Here is a 12,323-nt window from a genome sequence, read left to right as displayed (position 1 = left end):
AGAGAGTAGGGTTAATTATTACAATTTTGGTAGGATCATCAGCAATACCTGAATTCACACAGCTTGTGTTTCCCCTACACAGAAGCAGAATTTACTTGCTAATAAATTACTTCAATAAAAATAATGTTGCATTGTAAGACACATGGCATAATTAGTAATATTTTCAGAAAAGCAAATAATGACGGCAAGTGAATCGTTTTCTGCTCTGATGTTTCCTTTGTTTGTAATTTATGGTACCCCTTGTGTCTAAATTATGTTATGTTTGATCTGTAAGTAATGTCTGAGTTCACACAAGAGTGAAGGAGTTACTCAAATCAAGTATGTTATTAGGCTACTCAGTGCAAACTGTTCAAGCTGTGAAGACTAATGAGGAAGGAGAGGTGTGGAAGACCTGCAGAAGTTCCTGTACTGAATATATCACAAAGATAAATCCATGACATTCCTCATGAGACCTATTTTGCTGACTTGGCTGACAATGAATGGCAGCTTTGTTTGACACTCAAGTACAAAAAAAAAAAAAAAAATAATAATATATATATATATATATATATATAGTTTACAGTACATCTGCACCAACTGCAGTCTGTTGCCAAGAGGTCAATAAGAAAAGATATATATATATATATATATATATATATATATAGAGAGAGAGAGAGAGAGAGAGAGAGAGAGAGAGAGAGAGAGAGAGAGAATATATATATACACTATGTCAAAAGTTGTGAAACACTTGACTGAAATGTTTCTCATGATCTTAAAAATCTTTTGATCTAAAGGCGTATGCTTAAATATTTGAAATTAGTTTTGTAGACAAAAATATAATTGTGCCACCATATTAATTTATTTCATTACAAAACTAAAATTGAATTTAAAAAAAAGTTTTTGAAATTGATGACTTGGACCAAATAATAAAGAAAAGCAGCCAATAAGTGTCCAACATAGATGGGAACTCCTTCAATACTGTTTAAAAAGCATCCCAGGGTGATACCTCAAAAAGCTGGTTGAGAAAATGTAAAGATCATTGAAGATGCTAAAATATAACAGAGTTTTGATTTATTTTGGATTTTGTTTAGTCACAACATAATTTCCATAGTTCAATGTATGTTATTCCATAGTTTTGATGACTTTACTATTATTCTACAATGTGAATATATATATATATATATATATATATATATATATATATATATATATATATATATATATATATATATATATATGTATGTATATACAGTACTGTGCAAAAGTCTTAGGCACATAAGATGTTTCACAAAAACATTTTTCTTAAGATGGTTATTTATATCTGCTACTTTAGTGTGTCAGCAGGAAATATAAATGTTATACTCCCAAACAGTCCTTTTGCAAACAGAAAAGATTAGAATAGAGGAACAGGGAGCCCTGCAACAGATGGCATGGTCCTCACAGAGCCCTCCACTGAACATCGGGTCAGTCTGGGATTACACGAAAAGACAGAAGCAACTGAGACAGCCTAAATAAATAAAAGAACTGTGGCGAATTCTCCAAGAAGCTTGGAACATCCTATCTGACAACAACCAAGAAAAACTGTATCCAGGTTGGACTGTGTAGAAGGATTGGTGCTGTTTTGAAGGCAAAAATGTTCACACCAAATACTGATTTAGCTCTTTTTCTGTTTACTGGAATTTGTATAACGTTAATTGATTAATGAAAACTATTTATGTCATTATTTTTTTCGCAAGTGCCTATATATATATATATATATATATATATATATATATATATATATATATATATATATATATATATATATATATATATATATAGTGTGTGTGTGTGTGTGTGTGTGTGTGTGTGTTTTCCTTGCGTCAGTCAGTTTAGCTTGCTCTCTGGGGGCAAAATAAAGTATTCTTTATGGACAAAAGTAGCATCATTTTCTCTAATTTTATAAAAAATAGCTTATGTTATGGCAGTATATCACTGTCAATTACATAAAAATACTATTAATAATGTATAATTGCAAGAAAATATATGACTAAAGAAATAAATATCTTGTCATTTTGCATAACTTAACCAATACTTTACATACATAAACTGACAAAAAAAAAAAAAAAAAAAAAAAAAAAACAAACAAAAAAAAAAAAAACACACACAGGTATTGACTATCCTATGAGACAGTTAAAAACAAAATTTTATCAGATTTTGACTTTTATCTACATTACCCTATCACTATCATTCCAAAATACAACGTATAACGCCAATTAAAAAAAGGATTTGTCCTGAATGAACAAAATGAACTTATTGTGTATTGAAAGAATCAATTAAAATTTTTTATGTGATGTGCAAAGCAAAGCAAGTACATTAAAAAAACGTTAAAATACTGAGCTGGAACAGACACCTTTATTGTCGTGCATATTAATTTGGACATAATATCTACTTATTTATTGAACCATATGCGGAAAAAAAATCAGTTTGTATGTATTTAAGGTTTACATGAATGCAGCTTATAATTAGAGGACTTTTCTTTTGGAGAAGGAATATACTTCTGTTCAAACACATGCTGTCTCTGAGCGCACTTTTCCTCCATCAAGATGGTCGCTGGTGTCCGAGTGGATTCAACAGTAAGTAATCAAGTTCAATCATAACTTGTGTTGTTATTTTTATAATATGGGAACTACACAAATATTAAATGTAGATGTATTTACATAAATATCCCTAACAGTACTTCATGTTGGAAGGAGACATACAGCAAGTTGCTGGATTAGGTAACTGAAGTAACCTCTTAGTTTAACTTCAGTTTAATTATGATATTTTAGGATATGTAGAATACAAAACGAACAGCAACAGTTATCTAAAGAGCGTTTTGTCCGTCTACAGGATATTATTATAAATGATGCAGCACGTGCTTAACTAAGCACCTCCTCGGTGTATCGACAGAGGTATAATTTCTACATTTTACAAGCATTTTAACATTGAGGAATTTTTGTTTAGTGGAGTTAGCCTGTGATTCTTTATTATTATTATTATTATTATTATTATTATTGTAAGGTTACTGTTGTGTAATTGAACTGATAGACTTGCTATTAATTTTTTTTCAAAGGACTTGTTTGGACTAGTTTCCCGCCCTAGTTTGAACAAGGTGGATGTATTTTGTTGTTCGCATGGTACAAGTTTCCGAAGTAAGTAACAAGTGTGTGTGTGTGTGTGTGTGTGTGTGTGTTTACTGTAGAAAAGCCATATTTCTTTATTTGATATAAATGAGCAACATAAACTGCTGTGTACATGCACAAGTTTGATCATTTGTAGGGATATCTTTCAATCCATTGCGGATGTAACTAGCCTTTCTTATCTCTGTTTCAGGTGTTTGCTGAGTAGCACTTTACAAACCAGAATCTACCAAACACACTATGCAGAACTTGATTGGCACAGTCTTCGCTGATGACTTTATATCGTCAGAAGGCATTGGAGTCGGAAAAGACTTCTGGTGAACTTGCTGAGATTCTCTTGATTCGTTACTTAAAAGGTATTATGGTCTTAGTTGTTTAATATTGTTCTGTGGTTCAACAGACCTTGATTTTACACAGAATAATTTGAGTCTGTTCCAAACTTAAAGGTATAGTTTACTCAAAAATAAAACCTCTCTCATTTACTGACCCTCATGCCATCCCAGATGTGTATGACTTTTTCTCCTGTACACCAGATTTTAAGAAAAATATCTCAGCTGTGTTGGTCTTCAAAATGCAAGTGAATGGTTTCCAGAAATGTGAAGATCCAAAAAGCACATAAAGGCAGCATAAAAGTGATCCATAAGACTCCAGTGGTTAAATCCATATCTTCAGAAGAGATATGATGGGTGTGGGTGATAAACAGATCAATATTTAAGTTTTTTTGAATATTGCTTGAGAAGATATATATTTAACCACTGGAGTCGTATAGATTAGTTCACCCAAAAGTGAAAATTCTCTCATCACTTACTCACCCTCATGCCATCCCAGATATGTATGACTTTCTTTCTGCTGCATAACACAAATGAAGATTTTTAAAAGAATAATTCTGCTCTGTTGGTCCGTTCAATTCAAGTGAATATTTGATAAAAGTAATCCAATTGACTTGAATGGTTTAACCAATGTCTTCTGAGGTGATCCAGTTGGTTTTGGGTGAGAACAGACCAAATTAAAAACCCCATTTTCACTGTATATCTTGCCAATGCAATCTCTAAGCACAATCATGATCTCAAGCTCAGTTACACTTCCTGGTGCTTAATGCATTTGTACAGCGCTAGATGGCGCTATAGGAAGTGTAATCGAGCTTGAAATCATGATCGCCAAGGAGATTTATAGTGAAAAATTCATTATATTTTGGTCTGTTCTCACCTACAATAAAACCAACTGGATCACTTCAAAAGATATAGATTTAACTACTGGAGTCGTATGGATTACCTTTTATGTTGCCTTTATGTGCTTTTTGGAGCTTGATCTGTTTATTGTATCTGAAGATATGGATTTAACCACTAGAGCCTTATGGATTACTTTTATTCTGCCTTTTTTTGCTTTTTGGAGCTTCAAAGTTCTGGTCTCCATTCACTTGCATTGAATTAACCTACAGAGCTGAGATATTCTTATAAAATCTTTGTGTTCATCAGAAGAAAGTCATACACATCTGGGATGGCATAAGAGAGTAAATTATGAGAGAATTTTCATTTTTGGGTAAATCTCTTTAATGGTGAGTGTACTGTAAAGTTGTATTTACATGTTATGTTAGAATACGTTTGTTATAAGCACAGACAGAATCTCTACGTGCAGAAAACTCATTTCTTATATGTTTTACAAATTCCCCATCACTTCCATGTTGTTTGTGAAATAGTTTGGCTAATTGTGCAATGGTTTTAGCAACCATTAAGAGTACAGTACTCTCAAGTTCATTTAACACATATTTTACCATGTTTAAATCCCATCCACAAAATTCTGCAGATTTTCCCCAAAAATATGCTTGGAAAGAGCCAAAAATGTCTACAGATTCCATCTGGGCCTAAGCTTTCCTATCTTCAGATTATTGAGAAGGTTACAAAAGCTATGAATTTGGGTTGGGAACTGAATTTGATAATTCACAATGTTCAAGATTAAAAATGTACTTTCAGGATCAACATAGTGTCGAACCACTGTGCTTCATGCACTTCCTGTGCTGCTGAGAGAAGACGCCTCAAGATTCTTCAAAGCATGCGGGGTAAATTACTTTATTCACACATTTCTAAATAATTTAGCCATTTTTGAAACTTAAAAGAATACCTCACCCAAAAATGAAAATTCTTTCATTATTTACTTACGCTCATACCATTCCAGATGTGTATGACTTTCAAATGCAGATCACAAACAAATATTTATAAGAGTATTTCAGCTCTGTAAGGCCATACAATGCAAGTGAATGGGTGTCAGAACTTTGAAGCTCCGAAAAGCAGTTAAAAACGGCATAAAAGTAATCCATAGGACTCCAGTTGTTAAATCCATGTCTTCTGAAGTGATATAATTAGTGTGGGTGAGAAACCGATCAATATTTAAGTCCTTTATTGCTATAAATCTCCACTTTCACATTTACATCTGAAAGCCTGTTTCACTTTCACATCTGAAAGAGAAAGTGGAGATTTGTAATAAAAAAAAGGACTTAAATATTGATCTGTTGATCTGTTTATTGTATCTGAAGATATGGATTTAACCACTAGAGCCTTATGGATTACTTTTATTCTGCCTTTTTTTGCTTTTTGGAGCTTCAAAGTTCTGGTCACCATTCACTTGCATTGTATGTACCTACAGAGCTGAGATATTTTTCTAAATACCTCATTTGTGTTCTGCAGAAGAAAGTAAGCCATAAATGAGGTAATAAGAGGATTTTCATTTTGAGGGAATTATCCTTTTAAAGATGATGATTTATTAAAAAATAAAATAAAAAAAGCAAAGCTTTTGTCTTCCATGGAAAGAAGAAATAAAGTCTTACAGGTCTGGACAAGTGAGTAAATAATGACATAATTTTTGTGTGAACTATTTTTTTTTTATGTAGGTGTGTATTTTGAAACAGATTTTAATAAATTGTTCTTTAATTTTGCCACTTTTTTTCTATTTCTGCATTTCAGGGCTGAAGATTCAGAAGAGCCAAATGATGGATATTCACCAGTTGCCCTGTAAACAGCGGTCAGAGAACTCACAGATGCTGAAATTAACTACAATCTGGTTAGAAATGTCATTGTTCTTGAAAGTGAAGTCATCTCCCACATGCCCAGGCTTTTCAGATTTCTTTTTATGTTTGGACTGATTTATGCATTGGATCTGAGTTACTCAAAAGAGTTTTAAAGACAGGTGGCTTTATAAGGTTTTAACGTTGACGGATGTGCAACACTAATGCAGCCGTAGACAATTTATCCTGTCGCTGTCAAATGTTTTTTTTTTTTTCTAGTGTTGTGCCTCATGTTTTGTCAATAATTTTACCTTGTCTTTCTATATTAAATATGTTTACTACATGCAGTTTGCTTATATAAGTTGCAAAATTCTCACATTTAAGGAAACTTAAAAAAATAAATAAAAAAAGGCAGTTGCAAAACATTAAGTAATACTACTAGCACATTTCAAGTCACCTAAAATTATAGTTTAAGTTAAAATGGCTTTAAAAAATCAATACAAAGCATATTCATGATTTCAAAAACATATTTTATGTTGTATAAATATATTAAAGGTGCAGTATGTAAGATTCAGAAACCCTTGTTATTAATGACACCTGTGGCCGTTAAGTGAACTGCGGCCAGCTACCTGTTGCTCGTGCTCGCACTCGTGCACACACTCCATAGGGACGTGAGCCAGCGAGCATTGGCCAAAACAATGATGTAATGTACAAAGAGAATGAACGTGATTCACTGGCATCATGCTGACAGGTAGCATAAATAAAATTACACAGTTACGATTGTCTTACTACAAACTTTGAGACTAAACTAAAACTACTTATCAGCTAACATGGCATTCTGATACACATATACAGCTACATACTACCGAACTATACCAGACAGTTTACTGTTGCACTGCACTGTTATGTTGCTCTATAGTATGTTTTGTATGTCATATGTTGTACCACGATCAAGAAACCAGCATATTTGCTTAAATTTATCCTGTATACCTGACTTTTAGTATAAAGAGAAGATCGTTGAAATTATTTGAAAGTTACGAAGCAAGGTAGCTTGCAATTCGTCAGCATTAGCAGGCAAGATCAAGTTAGCTAAAATTACATGGATCAGTCCTTATGGCACTATATTTCACTTGCTTTGCTGTTATGTAAGCTTATCTGTCCAATAAGAAGAACGCCAATTCAGGGTTAGTTTTGATCCTCAAAACCGAATGAAGGTCCTTCCAGTAATCAAATGCCCTGCTGATGTTCACTCTAGTTTTCGCTCGACCACGATCACGTTCCCGCTTAGCCAGACTGTTTGTTGTCGCTGTTGAATAGCGGAAGAGAAGCACTGAGGCAAGGCTCTTGGAAGCACACATAAACATCACATCCTTTGGATTGTCCCGGCAAAAGCGACCTGCTTCCTTCGCATGAGAATCAGTCTACAGGCTTAAATAGGCAACCTAGGTGATCCGGGAAGGGCTCATTTTTTAAGTTGCATTACAAGCCGTTCAGACATTGGCAAAAAAAAAAGGCGAATATAACATGAAATTGTTACATACTGCACCTTTAAGTTTGCAGAACTTTAAATTTTGAGTTGTGGTTAATTAAAATAAACATTAGTAATTGCATATTTTGACTGGACCAAAATCATTTCTTTTAATTTATAGTTTCTGAGGAAAAACAAGTTATGCATACTTGAGACTTAAGTTTTGATACTTGTAAAAGTAAAGGCAATGAGTTGCCTCAAATGTTTTAAGTAAGTAGAACTTATATGGATTTACAGTGTATTTAAACCCTCCAAAAATTGGCCCCATTTACCTCCATTGTAAGAAAAAGAAAAGGAAGGACGAGTCAGAATAGTTTTGTGGTAATCAACACTGACACAAATGCTTTTGATTGAGCTTAACTTGTATTGAACCTGTTTTCCCTTAAGTTTTGAATGTGGTATGTACAACAGACTTCAGAACTTTTTTCCAATAAATGGATTAGGTTCATACTGTGTGCTGCCTCTGCAGTCTCGTTTGACAGTCACTGAAGAATAAAGTTTTAATTAGCGATTATTTTTTCACACAAACGTATTGATTCACTTCAGAAGACATTACTTGATCGGCTGGAGTCGTGTGGATTACTTTGATGCTGACTAAGTGGTTTTTGGACCGTCAAAAATTGGTGTCCATTCACTTGCATTGCATGAAGCTAAAAACCTGGGATAAAAAGGCACAAAAAGGCCATAGTATTTTTTTTCAGGGGCAAAAAGAACAACAAAAGCTGTTGTTCCCAGAGCAAAAACATTTAAGAGATTGGTTTGTCAGCTTTAAAAAATGAACCAGTTAAAAAAGCAACAAAAGTGTTAAGTATGAAAAATATGCTTAAGCATTTAAAGCTGTTGCTAATGAGTTCTTGTAATATGTTGTTTTGTAAGTTGTTTTTGTGAAGTATAATAAATAATAAAAAAATAATCAATGAGTGGTGTATTTTTTTAATTAGTATTGTGAACAGTTTTCCAAAATGTTTCTACAGGCATAAAGTTTTAATTCTATAGCTTAACCTTTGTTTTTTGGGGGGCAACTGCTGCAAAAATTTCATTATTTCAGTGATTTTAAAGTATTATGCAGACAAATCTTATCCTGCTTCAATAAGATAATACATTTTTTGCAGTTTATATTTTTTAAATGAAGAATGACAATGCAAAAGTACAGTTAACCTACACTGTAAAAAATGTCTGTAATTTTAACAGTAAAAGACTAAAAATGTTACAGAAATAAATTAATTGATTAACGAGTATTAACTGTAAAATATACAGTAACATTTTTTAATATATTTTAAAAGACAATACAGTAGTTTACAATAAAATGTAAAAATTAAATTTTTTAGATTGAAAGAGTATGATTTTCCTTTATAATTAATGGTAAAAATTTACATTGTTTAACAAGAGAGTACTTGTACTTTTTACAGTACATTATTGTTAAAATTACAGAAAAACAGTAATCGGGTGTTCCCACAATTCCCTGCGTGACCTATTACATTTCATTATATTTTATGGGAATAGTTATGTTTCTTCTTATTTTTAATATCAGTTACGTACATTGGGGTGTTCTGTTTTATATCTGATGTAGTATAGTTAATGTTTACTGCATTATTTTAGTTTCATATGTGTTACCCTGATGGTGTTTAGTGTTGTGTGAGTGACACTGAGCACCGTCTCTACATACTTATTGGTCATTGCTCTTGAAATGCCACTATTGATGAACTGCATGTCGTCATGTGCCCTTCTGTAGTTACTACGGTGCTTAACAATACCTTATAAATTAAAAAGCAGATTTTTACAGTTTCAGAAGGCTAATATCAAGTTTATGACTTTTTTACTGTAAATGTAATTTTTTTTTTTTTTTTTACAGTGCCATCGTGGTTATGTAAATTACAACAGTTTTAAACTAAAATTTACAGGTTTTTCTGTAAAGTTGTTTACATTTATACTGTATTGTTTACATAATTATTCTGGCAACCACAGCTGCCAGTTTTATTTATTTTTATTTTTTTGTAAAAACAACGGGATTTTTTTTTTTTTTTTTTTTTTTTTTTTTTACAGTGTATATTTAGAGAAAGAAAATGCATTTATTTTGACTTGGGCTTTTGCAAAGTAAAATTACATGTTTTTGTGTGTGTGTGTGTGTGTGTTATATAAATGGTCTTAGATTTACAGTATTTTTTGTAATAACAATAGTAATTATCTGTACTTAAGCTTTTCTTTATCATTCTTTTAAAGATAATTATTCTGTGTTTTAGAGGTTTATGACTCTATTCTAACAATATATGTTAAAAGTAAAAGATTTCATGGAATTATAGGGAGATTTATTGTAGAATTACAGTAATAGATGTTAATTATGGTAAAGCTATTTTTTTTTTTTTTTTACAGTTTATCTGTTTTAATCCAACAGTACTTTTCTGTTTTTCAACAGCCCTGCTGCCAGAAAATTAGTTTTTTTGTTTTTGTTTTTTTTTAACACTTTTTAACACTTTTTTAACCTTTTTTTTTTTTACAGTGTAAAGCTGCTTTGAAACGGTGTGTATTGTGAAAAGTGCTATACAAATATAAATGACTTGAGTGTAGACAAACTAATTTTTCTCAAGAAAAACATGAAAATTGTGAATTCATTAGTTCCCTATCTGTCACTCACTCGACGTTGTGTCGATGTAGTGACACTAGGGGTCACTCCTGGGAGCTCATGCTCATTGAGCTGAATACTACTGTTCATTCAACTCTGCTGGATCTGACGGCGCATTTCAGTGGCTTCTCTCTTGTCTGCACTGGTGCACTGCAGAGAACGCCCCCGGGTGCTTCGGCAGAAAAACTAGAGAGTATATTTTCTGAAAGAGCCTTTTCCCCTCTAAAAGAGTATATATTTCTCTAAAAGAGCAGCACACACGGAACGTCTTTTTAAAGACGCGTCTTTTTAAAGATGCCTTTCCGATTGTGTGTTATTCCTGGTTGCGGTCGTTATCTCTCAACTTCGGATGGTCACGATCGCCGTCTTTCGTGTCTGGGCACGACCCACATGGAGGCAGCATTTGTGGATGGTTCATGTTCTCACTGCGAGAACATGACCATGGCAATGTTGCGGTTGCGGCTTGCTTTCGTAATGAGGCCAGCGTGGCTAGCACTGGGGGCGATTTGGGGACCCCAATGGGATTGTCTCTGCCGGGTATCCCCCGGCGGACCTCCCATTTCCCAGCACACTCGTCTGCCCCAATCGGGCTTCCGGATGAGTTGCCGGCTCGTCTCACGGCGAGTCTGGCTTCTTGTTCGGAGCCCACGAAGATGATGAGCTCTCGAGCGCAGCATCGGAGAGCGGGCTTGTCCAGTCGGACGTAGAAGCCTCAGCTGGGCTTCCCCCTTCGGGGACGATTGCCCAGTCACAGGCCGATGCCGAAATGATGGACATGCTTTCCCGGGTGGCCGCGAGCGTCGGGTTAGAGTGGAACCCTCCGCTCTTCCCTGAACCCTCGTGGCTTGATGATTGGTTTCTGGGCTCGCAGCGCCGCTCAAAGCAGCCATGCCCTGCTCCAGTGCCATTCTTCCTGGAAGTGCACAAGGAGCTGACGGAGTCATGGGAGGCACATTTTACTGCCCGGCCCCGATTCCGTAGCTCGATGGCGGGGTGGCCAGGGGCTATACGGCGATTCCCCCGGTGGATAAGGCAGTGCACCTATGCCCGCAGAGCGCCACCTGGCGTGGACGCCCTAAGCTCCCGTCCAAGCCCTGTAGGCTCACGTCATCCCTGACGACTACAGTCTACAGCGCTGCTGGACAAGCCACCTCTGCTCTGCATGCCATGGCTCTCCTGCAGGTCCACCAAGCCAAGGTGCTGAAAGAACTGCACGAGGGTAGTTCCACCCCAGATTTGATGCAGGAACTGCGCTCGGTGACCGACCTCACTTTCCGAGCGACGAAGGTCACAGCGCGGTCTCTCGGGCGGACGATGGCCACACTAGTGGTCCAGGAGCGCCACCTTTGGCTCAACCTGGTCGAGATGGGCGAGGCCGACAAGACACGGTTCCTTGCTGCCTCCATTCCCCAGGCGGGCCTATTCGGCGACACCGTCGAGGACTTTGCCCAGCAGTTCTCGGCGGTGAAGCAGCAGGCGGAGGCAATCCGGCACATCCTGCCCCGGCATGGCTCAAGATCCCGCACCCCGTCTGCTCATCGCCAAGGGCGTCCCCCTCCGGTGACCCTTCGGCCCGGCCCTGGCATGGAGCCCACCGCAGGAAGCCGACACCACCCGTCTCACAGCCGGCACCAAAGAACCCAAGGAGGTCCTCAAAGCGCCCCTGAGATGGGCGACCCAGGGACGAGGGAACCCACTCACATGGAGCTGGTAAGAAGACCACTCCATCCCCCGGTGGAGGGCTGGGTGGAAAATCTTTTGTTGCCTTTTTGTTTGATTTCGCCACATGCCCAAGTGGCTGCGGTACCCAACAGTTCAGCAAAAGAGTGGCTTCCTTCCTCCCTGGGTTACATACCCGGTGTGTACGGTCATCACCACGACTACCATCCACGGGCTATTTCTTGCAGGATTGGCGCTCCAGCGGTGGCCTTTCTGCCCCTGAGCGCTCAGCTGTGGCACACGGGTTACGAGGACAGGCCTCTTCCTCCCCCATCTCAGGCTGTTCCGGGGGTGGTCACAAGGAGCCAGGTAAGTGCT

General features: G+C 36.5%; 1 long non-coding RNA gene across 8 annotated transcripts in view; it reads left to right on the top strand.

The window, feature by feature from the left end:
* The window catches only part of LOC127417755 (uncharacterized), a 195,551-nt gene extending 186,983 nt beyond the window's left edge, over positions 1 to 8,568 (top strand). For 2 of the 8 annotated variants that reach the window (XR_007893328.1, XR_007893330.1), the window contains 4 exons: positions 3,074 to 3,152; positions 3,334 to 3,496; positions 5,111 to 5,196; positions 6,098 to 8,568. This is a non-coding gene — a long non-coding RNA (uncharacterized LOC127417755). Of the gene's footprint in view, positions 1 to 2,508; positions 2,595 to 2,695; positions 2,739 to 2,850; positions 2,913 to 3,073; positions 3,153 to 3,333; positions 3,497 to 5,110; positions 5,197 to 6,097 lie in introns of those variants that run through there. The other 6 variants (XR_007893326.1, XR_007893331.1, XR_007893324.1 and 3 more) reach the window with 5 other exon arrangements.
* The last annotated feature ends 3,755 nt before the right edge of the window (positions 8,569 to 12,323 follow it).

The sequence above is a fragment of the Myxocyprinus asiaticus genome, chromosome 27 (genome assembly GCF_019703515.2).
Source record: "Myxocyprinus asiaticus isolate MX2 ecotype Aquarium Trade chromosome 27, UBuf_Myxa_2, whole genome shotgun sequence".
NCBI lineage: Eukaryota > Metazoa > Chordata > Actinopteri > Cypriniformes > Catostomidae > Myxocyprinus > Myxocyprinus asiaticus.
Note: the sequence above shows the minus strand (reverse complement) of the source record. Positions and strands in the feature narration are given on the sequence as shown.